General features: G+C 46.3%; 1 protein-coding gene across 1 annotated transcript in view; it reads right to left on the reverse strand.

Moving 5' to 3' along the window:
- MYO18B (myosin XVIIIB) overlaps window positions 1-16,669 on the reverse strand; it is a 378,023-nt gene extending 361,354 nt beyond the window's left edge. The window contains exon 1 of the mRNA XM_072147027.1: window positions 16,536-16,669. The gene's annotated coding sequence lies outside the window, so the exon portion shown is untranslated. The remainder of the gene's footprint in view (window positions 1-16,535) is intronic.
- Between the last annotated feature and the right edge of the window lie 565 nt (window positions 16,670-17,234).

Genomic DNA, 17,234 nt, shown 5'->3' on the forward strand with positions numbered 1-17,234 from the left:
GGGCATTATTATAGTAGTTATATTCTTGTACATAGGGGTCAGTATTATATTAGGTATATTCTTGTACATAGGGGACAGTATTATAGTAGTTATATTCTTGTACATAGGAGGCACTATTATAGCAGTTATATTCTTGTACATAGGGGGCAGTATTATATTAGGTATATTCTTGTACATAGGGGACATTATTATAGTAGTTATATTCTTGTACATAGGGGGCAGTATTATAGTAGTTATATTCTTGTACATAGGGGGCAGTATTATAGTAGTTATATTCTTGTACATGGGGCAGTATTATAGTAGTTATATTCTTGTACATAGGGGGCAGTATTATAGTAGTTATATTCTTGTACATAGGGGGGCAGTATTATAGTAGTTATATTCTTGTACATAGGGGGGCAGTATTATAGTAGTTATATTCTTGTACATATGGAGCAGTATTATAGTAGTTATATTCTTGTACATGGGGGCAGTATTATAGTAGTTATATTCTTGTACATAGGGGGCAGTATTATAGTAGTTATATTCTTGTACATAGGGGCAGTATTATAGTAGTTATATTCTTGTACATAGAGGACAGTATTATAGTAGTTATATTCTTGTACATAGGGGCAGTATTATAGTAATTATATTCTTGTACATAGGGGGCAGTATTATAGTAGTTATATTCTTGTACTAGGGGGCAGTATTATAGTAGTTATATTCCTGTACATAGGGGGCAGTATTATAGTAGTTATATTCCTGTACATAGGGGGCAGTATTATAGTAGTTATATTCCTGTACATAAGGGACAGTAGTATAGTAGTTATATTCTTGTACATAGGGGTAGTATAATAGTTGTTATATTCTTGTACAAGGTTTCGGGTAAATGCAACATGAGAAACTGTATTGCGGGGTCACAATATTAAAAAGGTTGAGAACCACTGCTATAGACAATGGAAATGTGGTTGGTAACAACTGGAAAGGCGTTAATGCCAATCTGCAGACAACAAGTCCTGGTCACAGATTAAGGGAGAGAGCAATCAAAAACTTGTTGCTGGAAAGGGTTGCTTGTGCTATTAGAAGACACTGGCAGGTTCAAAAAATGCATTTAAATAACAAATAAACCTTAAATTTCTTGTCTTCCTAGTCACCACTTCCTGTGCTGTGGTCCATGCCCATGCCCCTTCTCCCCCCCATAATTTGGTTACATCTGTGGCAATACGATGTTCATATATCACTGGCCTCATCGTTTCTGTGCCTCAGGCCTCTTGAACACAAATGTAAAAAAAAGGCTTTAAACAAGGGGCCAATGACAGGGGAAGATACTACCCGGGCCACAAAGACACGAAGGATTAGAACCTGCTCTATATTTCGCCTCATGCACGGGGCCATGAAATCCAAGGCCAAGGGCATGAGCCCACAGATGTAAAGGAGGACATTGCTAGTTGCTGCTGCAATGGTTAGGACAAGTCCCCGATAAACATTTGTGTAGACATTGCACTTGTCTACATTTTCTTATAAGGTGTTAAGTGAAGTCTGTTGTTCGACTGTCCCAGGACCAGGTCTCTCAGGGAATAGTACATAGTAATAGAATAGTATAGTAGAGCAGTAGACTGACATGCATTCAGTGTTACTTGTTTGCCAGTGAAAGTAAAGAAAAAGACTGTCAGAGCCATGTACACAGGCACGAATAGGACCTGCTCTGAGTTTTTCGGCTTGGGCAGTCGGCTCATATACAGGGCTATGAAAAACATTACCAAATGTATGAGCCAAAAGAAATACAAGGCAACACATGCTAGCAGTGGAAACATACACATATGTCTGAAAATCAATTAAAGGGGTTGTCCGAGGGTAAAAAAAAAAAACCCTTTGGTGGTCAGGATGGGTTAGAAAAATAATCATGTACTTACCTCCCAATGCCCTCCTCGCGTCCGGCGCTGTGATTTCTCTGGTCCGTGCCCCATGTAAACAAACAGGGGCATGGAAGCCGTGCTGTGCTCAGCTTCTGGCCGGCCGTGCTGTGCTCAGCTTCTGTCTTCCCTGCCCGTTTGTTTATATGGGGCACGGACTGGAGAGATTGCAGCATTGGAATGCTGGGATGTAAGTACACGTTTATTTTTTTAAACCCGCCCCATCCTGGCCACCAAAGGGGTTTTTATACACTCGGACAACCCCTTTAAACCTATATCATCCTACACAAGCCCTTACATTTTCTTTGGTAAGACAAACCTACAGACAACTGTCATCATAGCAACCAATCAATATGTTACACTGTACATTATGCAGGAGCTCATAATTCACAGAATTCACTTTCTGATGAATGCGCTCCGGTGTATGTAGGACGGCCTCAATCCTCTACCAGTGTTTGGGTTGTTAATAACAGCTGTCACTTTAAGGATCACTTCTTACTTTTGCAGACGACACCTGTTGTTTGTTCAGAGCCTGCGCCAAGCTCTGCTGTCAGGACGCATGCATCAGACATGTAATCCTAACAAACTGTATAATTGTGTAAAATTGTGGGGTGAGGTCCATGTATAAAACACAGAGCGCATGGGCCAACGCAGTGTGACATTTTACAGACCACAATGCAATTTTCATAAATATATGTGCTAACACATGCTCCCCTCATGGGAGTGAAAACTGTCAAATGGAACCATTTCTAAACACAAATGCCACAAGATACTTTATAGTATGAAACCAGAGACAGAACTGATATGTATGGCAATGCGTATAGCGGTGGTGCCCAGGATACTTCATATTATGGAACCCCAGACTAGCACAGAGACAGAACTGATATGTATGTGCAACATCCCCCACCGGGGCCTAGCCCTTGAGGTGAGGCCTGGAGTCAGCCGGGGCCCGCGGTACCGGAGTGGCTGGCGGTTGCGGCCTAAGCACGCTATTGTCACGGTGCTTGGTACGGGGTAACCGGAGGGCTGTCCTACAGCCTGGCAGGTCTCCAGCAGGGTGGTGTTGGCAAGAAAAGATGAGGGAGCGGCTGCTATAGCGGATCTCCCTGGGGCAACCCCTTAATGTCCCGAGTGTGAGTCTCTGGGTGATGGACAGGGTGCCGGTGATGAGGGTAGTTGTAGTAGCAGGGACCAGACGGAGACAGAGGTTGAAGAAAACAACTTACAGTTCGTTTATTGCAACCGGCAGGAACTGCAGAAAACGTGTCTTTAACAGGTGGAGTACTGGAGAGGTATTTGGAGGGAGCCACAGGATGTAGTTCACCAGCCTGGATGTGGAGGGCAGGCTGGGAGGCAGCTGTGTCCTTAGAGGAGGCTTCAGCTCGGTCCTGGATCTCTTCAGGTATCACCCTTGAAGGTAGGATGATACCCCTTTCCTCACTACACTAACTCTAGTCTTATCTTCCACTTCAGGCAGGGGCTAGGCTCTTCCTGCACTGGTCTGGTGTGCTAGAGACTCTGAGCTGCTGCTCAGCTAACTACTCTCTGCTTGCGTCCTGCAGACCCAGAGGGCCTGACTAGGACCGGTCTCTTCTCCCTTCTGGGAGAGACTGCTCTCTTCTCTCTCTGGGGAGAGACTCCTCTAGAACATTCCTGGCCAGAGGTTTTATTACCTTCCCTTGGTCAGGTGGTGGCTGCTCCTCCAATTACCTCTCAGTGCACAGAGACAGGATGTAACACAGACATTAGCTGACATGATTACATCACAAATTAACATCTGCCTTGCCAGGCAGGATTAACCACTGCAATTTCCCCTTGATCCTGTCAGGACCATGTAGTGTAATGTGGTGTTACCTACAGGTGGGACGTATTCGCAAGCACTACCTCGCCATTGCATCGGCGAGGGTGTTGCATACCCCGGGGGCAATTGAAAGAGCCGCCCTCGGCTCGACTACAGTTGTTTTGGGGCACAGAGGGGGCTAAGGGCACTTCTGGGAAGTGCAGGCTATGTGAGGTGTAGGGACAAACCGCCCATGGTCCTGGAGACAGGCACCTGGGTTGGTGTCGGACTAAGACAAAAATATGTAAGAGCTGTATGACAGTTGGTCGCTGACGCCATTAAACCGAACTGTACAGTAGGAAAGGTGTGGTGTCATGTCCTGTAATCCACTCCTTGCACCAAGGCCTGTATATTTGTTTGATCAACGCTTCTTCCCTGGCGACAATTAAATGGTGTCTATATGCATACATTGGCATATGTGACACAAGTACCTCCTGACTGACAACCTTACCCATGTATGAGTGGCATCCAGGTGCTATCTGTGTAACACCCCCGGTCCCCTAAAGACCCGCAGTTTACGGACTACCCCCATGTGCAAACCTCAGTTTGAGGGATCAGGTAGCGGTCAGTGTTTTACACAAAAAGACGGTCCGACACAGCCACACTACAACCTGAAAAGCCTATAAAAGGGTTAATGCAGACTACTGGCAGATATGACAGTGTGCAACAGGTTAGCAAAATCACATTGGCTTAGCAGCCTAATGGGTACACATCTTATAACATAACGTTACAGAGGTAGATAGGCTACTCAGAGTAGCACGGTAGCAAATGTCTCTTTTCCTGCAAAGAAAAGGCATAAGAAGTGCAAGCAGAATGTCCATACCTAAAAAGGAAGGCATTAAGTGCAAAATAATAGTCAATAGCAATAGCAACTTTTCCCTGGAGTATCTGGCAAAAGTCTCTCAGAAGGTCTCTAGTAACAAAGTCCATCTTCTGGGTACAGCCCTTGATGTGGGGAAAAGTGCACTGAGAAGCAAAGTGTCTCCTCTTTTTTTTTTGAGAGGGACAGAGTCCTTTGAAGAACTCTCTGCTGTGGCAGAGGAAGAGGTGCTATCATAGCACATGACAATGTATAATCTCGTGACTGAGATAAATAAGGGTAAGAGTCTCAGGACTGTCTCTGGCTCTTTGGGGAAAATGGAGTTATACACAATATTTACAATGGACAAAGTACCTGGAGAGGGCTACAGCCCTTCAGGGATTAGTCAGTATTGCGGGGTTCAGCAAAGACAGGATCCAGCTCCTGCAGGGAATCCTGTGCGTCCTCAGCGGGAGTAGGTGCCGGCTGGGGACACCCGGTGGCAGTAGTGGGTACTGCAGGTGCAGCAACATCCTCCGGACCTTCAGGGGGAGGAGCGCTGTCGCCCGGGGTGTCGGCTGTTCCAGCCGGGGGCTCAACTGAGCCAGGGACCACGGAGGGGTCCAGGAAGAAATAAACAGAGTCCAGCGGCCGCGCCGCGGCTCCTTCCAGCTCCGGTTCTTCCGGGGCCGGGTCATCACCCCATTGGTAACCGGCAAGGGGAGATGCGGGCCTAGATGGAACCTCCGGACAAGGTTCGCTAGCCGGGATGTCTTCTCCCACAGAAGAGCCGCGGGACCTGGCAATGCTCCCGGCAGGGGAACCGGTGGGGGTGGCGCCCTGTATCATGCCCGGCCCATGGATAGCAATGGGACCCGTACTCACAATTACTGTGGATGGGGCATTCACGTGGGTCACCGCCCGGGGACTTGCAGCCGAGGAGGAAGAGGTGTTCGGGGATTCCGGCCACTCGTCGTCCTCATACCAGTCATCGTGCGGGTAGTAGCGGTCCTCATCGGAGTCGGGGATCCGGATCACTCCAGCCGCCCAGGGTCCTCGAGGTCCTTCCTGCAGGGAGAACTCGATGCACTCGCCTGGCTTGAGGTTGTGCTGGCTCTCCGGCAGATCAGGCCTTTTGACGGACCGGCGGGGTATAAATACTTCCCGTCCGGTGTAGTCCTGGGTAGCGAAGCCATAGCCCTTCCGCTTGTCGAAGAACCGGACCATGCCGGTGGTGCGGTTCTTCTCGACCCAAGCTCCCGCTGTGGATCTGCCGGCCATATACCGCTGGGCCTCCTTCTCTCGGCGTCGCTGTTCCGAGACAGCGTCTCGGAGTCGCCGGCGGGTGGCCTCACCTCGGCCTTGAGGCTGCGGAGGTTTCGGTGCTGGGGCTCGTGGCTCCGGTTCGGGTTCGGATCTCCTCTGACGACAGGTAGGTGCCGGAACAGGAGCAGGAACCACCGGAGGGTCAGGAACCACTACAGCGGGGCTAGCAGGCCGCGCAGCAGGAGGAGCAGGCCTCGGAGCAGGTGGAGCGGCAACACTAGGCCCAGGCGTTGGCTCCGCAGGAGTCGGGGCCTCCCCACGTGGCGCCTCCACGTGGACCCGTGGTACCGGGATGGTAGCCGGGATAGGGACGAGGAACCGCCCGGGTGGAATTTGATACTGCGTCACCGTTTGGTAGCATGTCCTGGTGACGAAGGCCCGAGTCAATCCTCGGTGCAGCCGATGTCCCGCGGAGGGTCTTCGGACAGGCTGCGCAGAGACCACCACCATAGTCTCTAAGACCTCATAAAACTCCGGACGCTCCACAGGAGGGAAAGGCGGAGGACCCCACATGGCGTTGTCCTCTCTGTCCAAAGTCCGCTCCAGTTCTGGCGCTTCTCTGAGACAGGGCAGGAAGTCCGCCTCGAGCCAGTGGGAGGAGTCCGAGTCCTTCCCGCCAAGAGCTGTGGCGGGCTCTAATTTTTCCTGCGCCACAGGAGGCGGGGTTCGCGCGCTTCGCGCGTGGGTGGAGCTTGATGCGTCATCTGGGTTTCCCGCCAGTGAAGGTTTTGGCGGGCTGGAATTATTTGCTGCGCCACAGTTTCTGAGGTAAAAATCTTCGGGCGCGGCAGCGCCGGATGTAGCAGAGCTGGTACAGTTCTTGCCAGGATTAACCTCTGGAGTGCGGGAGCGACGCTCGACCGCACGTGGCAGCAGTATAACACAGTTCATTCCAGAAACGTACAAGTCCTTAGGCCTAAACCCGGATGGCAGCAGGGTTAGGCAGCACAGTCTTTTAATAAAGGAAAGTCTTTAATGCCGTAATAAGGCACAGAAGTCTATATCCTGTTCGTGACGCCACTTGCAACATCCCCCACCGGGGCCTAGCCCTTGAGGTGAGGCCTGGAGTCAGCCGGGGCCCGCGGTACCGGAGTGGCTGGCGGTTGCGGCCTAAGCACGCTATTGTCACGGTGCTTGGTACGGGGTAACCGGAGGGCTGTCCTACAGCCTGGCAGGTCTCCAGCAGGGTGGTGTTGGCAAGAAAAGATGAGGGAGCGGCTGCTATAGCGGATCTCCCTGGGGCAACCCCTTAATGTCCCGAGTGTGAGTCTCTGGGTGATGGACAGGGTGCCGGTGATGAGGGTAGTTGTAGTAGCAGGGACCAGACGGAGACAGAGGTTGAAGAAAACAACTTACAGTTCGTTTATTGCAACCGGCAGGAACTGCAGAAAACGTGTCTTTAACAGGTGGAGTACTGGAGAGGTATTTGGAGGGAGCCACAGGATGTAGTTCACCAGCCTGGATGTGGAGGGCAGGCTGGGAGGCAGCTGTGTCCTTAGAGGAGGCTTCAGCTCGGTCCTGGATCTCTTCAGGTATCACCCTTGAAGGTAGGATGATACCCCTTTCCTCACTACACTAACTCTAGTCTTATCTTCCACTTCAGGCAGGGGCTAGGCTCTTCCTGCACTGGTCTGGTGTGCTAGAGACTCTGAGCTGCTGCTCAGCTAACTACTCTCTGCTTGTGTCCTGCAGACCCAGAGGGCCTGACTAGGACCGGTCTCTTCTCCCTTCTGGGAGAGACTGCTCTCTTCTCTCTCTGGGGAGAGACTCCTCTAGAACATTCCTGGCCAGAGGTTTTATTACCTTCCCTTGGTCAGGTGGTGGCTGCTCCTCCAATTACCTCTCAGTGCACAGAGACAGGATGTAACACAGACATTAGCTGACATGATTACATCACAAATTAACATCTGCCTTGCCAGGCAGGATTAACCACTGCAATTTCCCCTTGATCCTGTCAGGACCATGTAGTGTAATGTGGTGTTACCTACAGGTGGGACGTATTCGCAAGCACTACCTCGCCATTGCATCGGCGAGGGTGTTGCATATGGCAATGCGTATAGCGGTGGTGCCCAGGATACTTCATATTATGGAACCCGAGACTAGCACAGAGACAGAACTGATATGTATGGCAATGCGTATAGCGGTGGTGCCCAGCACACTTCATATTATGGTACCCGAGACTAGCACAGAGACAGAACTGATATGTATGGCAATGCGTATAGCGGTGGTGCCCAGCATACTTCATATTATGGAACCCCAGACTAGCACAGAGACCGAACTGATATGTATGGCAATGCGTATAGCGGTGGTGCCCAGCACACTTCATATTATGGAACCCGAGACTAGCACAGAGACAGAACTGATATGTATGGCAATGCGTATAGCGGTGGCGCCCAGCACACTTCATATTATGGAACCCGAGACTAGCACAGAGACAGAACTGATATGTATGGCAATGCGTATAGCGGTGGTGCCCAGGATACTTCATATTATGGAACCCGAGACTAGCACAGAGACAGAACTGATATGTATGGCAATGCGTATAGCGGTGGTGCCCAACACACTTCATATTATGGAACCCGAGACTAGCACAGAGACAGAACTGATATGTATGGCAATGCGTATAGCGGTGGTGCCCAGGATACTTCATATTATGGAACCCGAGACTAGCACAGAGACAGAACTGATATGTATGGCAATGCGTATAGCGGTGGCGCCCAACACACTTCATATTATGGAACCCGAGACTAGCACAGAGACAGAACTGATATGTATGGCAATGCGTATAGCGGTGGTGCCCAGGATACTTCATATTATGGAACCCCAGACTAGCACAGAGACAGAACTGATATGTATGGCAATGCGTATAGCGGTGGCGCCCAGCACACTTCATATTATGGAACCCGAGACTAGCACAGAGACAGAACTGATATGTATGGCAATGCGTATAGCGGTGGTGCCCAGGATACTTCATATTATGGAACCCGAGACTAGCACAGAGACAGAACTGATATGTATGGCAATGCGTATAGCGGTGGTGCCCAGGATACTTCATATTATGGAACCCGAGACTAGCACAGAGACAGAACTGATATGTATGGCAATGCGTATAGCGGTGGTGCCCAGCACACTTCATATTATGGTACCCGAGACTAGCACAGAGACAGAACTGATATGTATGGCATAGCGTATAGCGGTGGTGCCCAGCACACTTCATATTATGGAACCCGAGACTAGCACAGAGACAGAACTGATATGTATGGCAATGCGTATAGCGGTGGTGCCCAGGATACTTCATATTATGGAACCCGAGACTAGCACAGAGACAGAACTGATATGTATGGCAATGCGTATAGCGGTGGCGCCCAACACACTTCATATTATGGAACCCGAGACTAGCACAGAGACAGAACTGATATGTATGGCAATGCGTATAGCGGTGGTGCCCAGGATACTTCATATTATGGAACCCCAGACTAGCACAGAGACAGAACTGATATGTATGGCAATGCGTATAGCGGTGGCGCCCAGCACACTTCATATTATGGAACCCGAGACTAGCACAGAGACAGAACTGATATGTATGGCAATGCGTATAGCGGTGGTGCCCAGGATACTTCATATTATGGAACCCGAGACTAGCACAGAGACAGAACTGATATGTATGGCAATGCGTATAGCGGTGGTGCCCAGGATACTTCATATTATGGAACCCGAGACTAGCACAGAGACAGAACTGATATGTATGGCAATGCGTATAGCGGTGGTGCCCAGCACACTTCATATTATGGTACCCGAGACTAGCACAGAGACAGAACTGATATGTATGGCATAGCGTATAGCGGTGGTGCCCAGCACACTTCATATTATGGAACCCGAGACTAGCACAGAGACAGAACTGATATGTATGGCAATGCGTATAGCGGTGGTGCCCAGGATACTTCATATTATGGAACCCGAGACTAGCACAGAGACAGAACTGATATGCAGGGCCGGCGCTATGGGTAGGCAAAGGTGGCAATTGCCCAGGGCCCCCAGGGAGAAAGGGGAGAATCTCTTCTTTCAAATGAATCTTGAATTGTGTTTCTAGGTGCTATGGATCCAGAGATATTCAGGTTTAAAGTGAGAATATCAGGTGCCATTTTTATATATAAATATCTCCGTTTTCCTACATTTTAGAAACACAAATTTAGATTCATATAAAAGAGGAGACTCTCTTCTTTCATAGGAAAAAAGGAGTGAGGTTCTATGAGTCACAGAACCAGAGATACAGCCCCCTGAAGTGTCTCCAGATTCTTAGCCATCAGGCTGAGGGAGCATTTGCTGCACACAGGAGCTGCTGCACCTCACAGATAATGGAAATATTCACTTTATATGTTACTAGTACTACATTTTGATAAGGGATAATATCAACTAATATTCATGTTTTTAACCCTTCTCTATGCAAATCTAAGAACACACTTTGGGCCACATGTATCAATGGTTTTTTTCTGTTGTTTTTGCGCCTTTTCATTCAGGCGCACAGTTTTTGTGCCATTTTGCAACTAAATGCCAAACTAGCTGCGCAGCAAAAATAACCAGCTTTCCCTCATTATCCTAGCAATCCAGATGTTTTGATGCTCCTAATGATATTCATCACTTGCGACTTTTCATTTAGGCGCAAAAACGGGCGCAAAAACACTCCAGCCCGAAGCTGCCGTTAACTGAGAAGAAAGCACTGAGCCCCTTTGCAGAACAGCTCATTTCTAGCAGCAAAGCTCATCCAGACACTGCAGACACTAGAACAGATCATACAGACATGAGATACTCTGCAGACACTAGTACAGATAATACAGTCATTAGATACTCTGCAGACAGGAGCTGCAGACTCTATTTACACTTCATCACCTTCTATTTACAAAACATTCTGCAGAATCCTGAGCTCAAAGCAAGAGAGAAGAGAACGTTACAGAATGTTGCACATAGTATAGACAAGTGTCCCCCATGTAATTGTCCACAGTATCACCAGTGTGTCTGAGGGGGATACTGTGCAGAATTACAGGGGTGCAGCAGGAGACCAGCACTGGGGGATCCCCTCCAGGAGAAGCCCCTGCTGAGGAGGTCACTGGGTGCTGGGTGTCACACACCTGGGTGCTGCTGTGAGTGTTATCTTCATTCTGGGCTGTGGGAGAAGCAGAGAGGAGCTTGTAGCAGGATCACATGTAAGTGCCTGAATCTAACATTGCGCCTAAACTGCACCAAAATTGTGCCTAAACTGTGTTAAAGTAAAGTGATTAATAAGAGGCAGGAAATTACCTTATCACAGATGGTTGTAGCTTGTGATAATTCTGGAAAACAGTGCGCCTGAATTTAGGCGCAACTACTACTCTTAGGCGCACAAAAGTGATAAATGTGGCCCTTTCTCTCTTATTCCCTTTTATTTTGTGATAGTTATTTTTTGTTGGGAAAATTGACTGATACGATGAACATTCGATCCTCTTCACTTAATGTGACTACACAGCGACCAGAACATGTCCATAAAGTTATATGTAACACCAAAAACACACACATGTCCTGGAATAAAGTTTTTATTTCTCACCATCCTCCATTATTTACTTCTATGTTATGACGTTCTCACTCTCATTCTTATGAAGCGCGGAGGGTTCTGTTATTGTGCAGCTAATACAATGGCGCACATCTAAACGTGACTTTATTATCTCATTAGAGAGGTTTATGGATATATAGTCTAAGGAACAGACAATGATACATCTGTGTGAATTTTCTGCAGTTCCCTTTGCTGCATATTTTGGTGAATATCCACATGTGGGGTATGTATGGTCTCCTCACATCTTACTGTTTTAGGAAAGTATATTTTCTTTATATAAGTATCTGGATTTGTACATATTTTAGAGGAAATTTTGAATGTTAATTGCCAAATGCATTGCCTGGTTCTCTGCTTTCAAAATTCTATAGGTTTTATGGCGCCTTTACTTTTTATTCTGTTTTATTGATATATTTTGCAGGTTGTGACTGTCTAAAAATGTCTAGCTGAAAAGCAGATATCTAGTTATTACAGTTTTAGTGATATTATGTGGATTTATTCATGTGAACATATCAATAGGGCACATTTGTGAACTCTACAAATGTCCATGTTTGGATCAAATTTTTTGCCATCAAAGTCAAATTTTAAGTATTTTTAATAAAATGTTTCAATTTGAATCAAAATTGCATGAAGGCGCCTATGTCTATAAAGTCTTTGATGCAATTCTGAAAATGGGGCAAGTGTCTGCTTTCAGAAAATATCGGTCCCTCTCCCCAATGGGCCTCACAGTCTAATCAACCTACCAGTAATTTTTTGGAGTGTGGGAAGAAACCGGAGGACCCGGAGGAAACCCAAACAGACACAGAGAGAACATACAAAATCTTTGCAGATGTTGACTAGCGCTGCAAGGCTGTAGTGCTAATCACGGAGCCACAATGCTGCCCATAAATCTCCCTATCATTTATCTATCTCCTATAAAATTCTCCCATATTACAGTTTGTTTTACCATACTAAAGGAGCCTCTTGCTGACTGTGACTGGTCATAAAATAGTTTTATTTTGGGGCCCCACTTTTAGTTTTGCCCAGGGCCCCACTTTGTCTAGAACCGGCCCTGCTGATATGTATGGCAATGCGTATAGCGGTGGTGCCCATCACACTTCATATTATGGAACCCGAGACTAGCACAGAGACAGAACTGATATGTATGGCAATGCGTATAGCGGTGGTGCCCAGGATACTTCATATTATGGAACCCCAGACTAGCACAGAGACAGAACTGATATGTATGGCAATGCGTATAGCGGTGGTGCCCAGGATACTTCATATTATAGAACCCGAGACTAGCACAGAGACAGAACTGATATGTATGGCATAGCGTATAGCGGTGGTGCCCATCACACTTCATATTATGGAACCCGAGACTAGCACAGAGACAGAACTGATATGTATGGCAATGCGTATAGCGGTGGTGCCCATCACACTTCATATTATAGAACCCGAGACTAGCACAGAGACAGAACTGATATGTATGGCATAGCGTATAGCGGTGGTGCCCAGCACACTTCATATTATGGAACCCGAGACTAGCACAGAGACAGAACTGATATGTATGGCAATGCGTATAGCGGTGGTGCCCAGCACACTTCATATTATGGTATCCGAGACTAGCATAGAGACAGAACTGATATTTATGGCATAGCGTATAGCGGTGATGCCCAGGATACTTCATATTATGGAACCCGAGACTAGCACAGAGACAGAACTGATATGTATGGCAATGCGTATAGCGGTGGTGCCCAGCACACTTCATATTATGGTACCCGAGACTAGCACAGAGACAGAACTGATATTTATGGCATAGCGTATAGCGGTGGTGCCCAGGTAATTATATCACGTTAGGTTGGCTTTTGGGATTTTGTTGGAGGACTTGTGTAGGTTGGAACCATCTAAGAAGAAGATGATCTACTAGAATTATCTAGTTAACTAGAATCAACTGTTATCTTAACTATTAACTGTTATTAGCAGTCATCTAATTTATTATACAGCTACACTCACCGGCCACTTTATTAGGTACACCTGCCCAACTGCTCATTAACACTTAATTTCTAATCAGCCAATCACATGGCGGCAACTCAGTGCATTTAGGCATGTAGACATGGTCAAGACAATCTCCTGCAGTTCAAACCGAGCATCAGTATGGGGTAGAAAGGTGATTTGAGTGCCTTTGAACGTGGCATGGTTGTTGGAGCCAGAAGGGCTGGTTTGAGTATTTCAGAAATTGCTGATCTACTGGGATTTTCACGCACAACCATCTCTAGGGTTTACAGAGAATGGTCTGAAAAAGAAAAAACATCCAGTGAGCGGCAATTCTGTCGGTGGAAATGCCTTGTTGATGCCAGAGGTCAGAGGAGAATGGGCAGACTGGTTTGAGCTGATAGAAAGGCAACAGTGACTCAAATCGCCACCCGTTACAACCAAGGTAGGCAGAAGAGCATCTCTGAACGCACAGTACATCGAACTTTGAGGCAGATGGGCTACAGCAGCAGAAGACCACACCGGGTGCCACTCCTTTCAGCTAAGAACAGGAAACTGAGGCTACAATTTGCACAAGCTCATCGAAATTGGACAGTAGAAGATTGGAAAAACGTTGCCTCTTCTGATGAGTCTCGATTTCTCTGAGTCTCTGATGAGTCTCGACGACATTCGGATGGTAGGGTCAGAATTTGGCGTGAACAACATGAAAGCATGGATCCTGCCTTGTATCAACGGTTCAGGCTGGTGGTGGTGTCATGGTGTGGGGAATATTTTCTTTGCACTCTTTGGTTCCCTTGGTACCAATTGAGCATCGTTGCAACGCCACAGCCTACCTGAGTATTGTTGCTGACCATGCCCATCCCTTTATGACCACAATGTACCCAACATCTCATGGCTACTTTCAGCAGGATAATGCGCCATGTCATAAAGCTGGAATCATCTCAGACTGGTTTCTTGAACATGACAATGAGTTCACTGTACTCAAATGGCCTCCACAGTCACCAGATCTCAATCCAATAGAGTATCTTTGGGATGTGGTGGAACGGGAGATTCGCATCATGGATGTGCAGCCGACAAATCTGCGGCAACTGTGTGATGCCATCATGTCAATATGGACCAAAATCTCTGAGGAATGCTTCCAGCACCTTGTTGAATCTATGCCACGAAGAATTGAGGCAGTTCTGAAGGCAAAAGGGGGTTCAACCCGTTACTAGCATGGTGTACCTAATAAAGTGGCAGGTGAGTGTATATGTTTGGTAATAACATGTCTTAGTGACTCTTAGGCCTTATTCAAAAGTCTGTATTATACAAAGATGTGCTGTCCATTGTTCCCCACAGAAAACATGATTATCAATGTGTTTTGTCAGTGTTTGTTACAGGAAAAAAAAATTTTTCTAACCTAATTCTTATACTTTGTATTCTGTTGAACCCAGAGGCTGTATATGACTTTTATAGACCAATAGGCTTACGTGCCGGTTTTATAAAGCAGCATTGTCCGTGTTTGTTATCAGTATTTGGAAGCCAAATATAGTAGTCGGGCTGAAACACAAAAATAATTAACAAAAAATTCCATGATACTTTTCATCTGTGTAGGTTCCACTCCTGGTTGCCTACATACAGGGTCGGCTCCAGGTTTCAGTAGGGCTACAGAGCTTCAGTGGGCCCCTTTACAGTAAAAATGGCGATATTAAAAATTCAGAAACTAACAGTCCCTAAAATATTCTCTAGTTTATCATTCCTAACACCCCCTCATGGTTATTTTATATAAAGCCCCTATGGATTGATTAGATACAGTCCCCCTCACCCCCATGGATTCCTTATGTACAGCCTTATGTGGGCCCCCCCCCCCAGCAGCTCCTAGGGCACTTGCCCAGGTATGCCCACTGCTGGGGCCGGCCCTGCCTATATACATTATGGAGGCAAAACACTAAGCAAAATACTGCCACAGAGTTATCAAATCCATCATAGAACATGTTTCCACTGACTTTCACCATTCACAGACCGTTGACAAAAATGGATCTCTGAATAGTCATGGATGGATGTGTGTTGTGTACATGGTGAACATAAATAGCACATGTGAAACACAGACATGTGGTGAAGGCCTTACACTTGCAGTAACCACATTCTTTGTCGTTGGAAGGCACATAAGGGGTTAACTGCGAGTCCTCAGTTCTCACTGATATTGTCTGCCACAATTGACTGGCTATGAGAGGATTTGGAACAGTTCTAAGTGCTGAGCCTCCTAATTCTCTGCTCTCTAAATATAGTCTGAAGTATCATCTTTATAGAGCAGAGTGTGAGGAGGTAAAGCTGATAATGTGGAACACATATATGATGCGTCTGGTAAGGCTATAGCCAGAGAGACATTACATGTGGGGGATAGGAAACTGCAGAAAACCGGGTTTCCAATGAATATTGTTAATGTAAGATAATAATAATTCTTTATTTATATAGTGCACACAGATTACACAGCGCTGCACAAAGCATGTCAAATTGGTCCCTGTCCCCAATGGGGCTCCCAATCTAAACAACCTACCAGTATGTTTTGGAGTGTGGGAGGAAACCTGAGGACCTAGAGGAAACCCACGCAAACACAAAGAGAACATATAAACTCTTTGCAGATGTTGACCTGGGTGGGAATCGAACCCAGGACCAAGATTATAATTTATATAGAATTTACAGATTTATTTCAGATGATCCTAGACATAGAGATTCATAATGACGGTTGCCTCAGATTTACAGGATATTGTATGTGAAGCGCTGTCTATCTCATCTATATACTGTACATGTAACAAGAAATTTTATCACATGTACAAAATAATAATACTGATCGTAATAACAAGAATAAATACAAGTGTTCCCTTGTGGTTAATGATAGGACATGGATGTTAGCAGAGGCCTTGGGAGGCAGAGGCCTTGGGTTATATCAGTTCATCACCCTTGGAAGGTCCTCAGATCACAAACTGAAATCATAGACACAGAACCAGACACAGTTGGTTATAAACCTCTCCATTCTTATACGAAGATCATATTGACACATTATTGGCCATTTCTAGAACTTCCGGATGATCCTGTTAGACGCTATTAGGCAAGAAAAAAAAATAGAAAACCTTATTACAATACCTCTTTATGAAGGTCCCAATTTAGGCTCAGGAGCAGATTATAATCCTCAAATCCAAGGGACAGAAGCAGCTATAGGTCCTACAAAGCAGAGAGAGCAGGCAGCAAAGAGAGTGACTATGTTAGGATCCCTGGGACTCTACAGCTTGGTCCTCCCCCCTTTTCCCAAATACCTAGAGTGTGATAGGGACAGCTGACTGGACACAAGTCAGGCTATAAATATCCAAAACAGCGAATGTTGGGGGGAGGGAAGATATTTTGACAGGACGTGCTGTGAGATAGGTTTAGCAGATTCCTTGCTTACCAGGTGGATAGGATGACCAAACAACACAGATGGTTATTAGTATTAGTCTTGTCCTTCCCATTAGGTAGCTATTGATACATGCTTTGATCTATTGGAAACTTTGCTTGAAAATACCATTCTGTGATCTAAATATTGCTATATATTATGCATAGATTTCCACTTTGAATTTTTATGTAAAAAACATAATACAGTACAATTAAAGGGAATATATTATCATTCCATTTAATAAGTCTGTGTTTTTAATCTACAGTATCTTAATTTTCTGCTGAGGATTTCATCCGAATTTTCACTATCAATAAATCCTTTGGGCACAACAATTTGTGAGGTTATTCCAAACAGATTTATACGCAGAATCTCTGCATGGAAATCAAGGTCATAAGCACCTACCATAAAGTGCT

Source organism: Engystomops pustulosus, chromosome 1, assembly GCF_040894005.1.
Source record: "Engystomops pustulosus chromosome 1, aEngPut4.maternal, whole genome shotgun sequence".
Classification (NCBI taxonomy): Eukaryota; Metazoa; Chordata; class Amphibia; order Anura; family Leptodactylidae; genus Engystomops; species Engystomops pustulosus.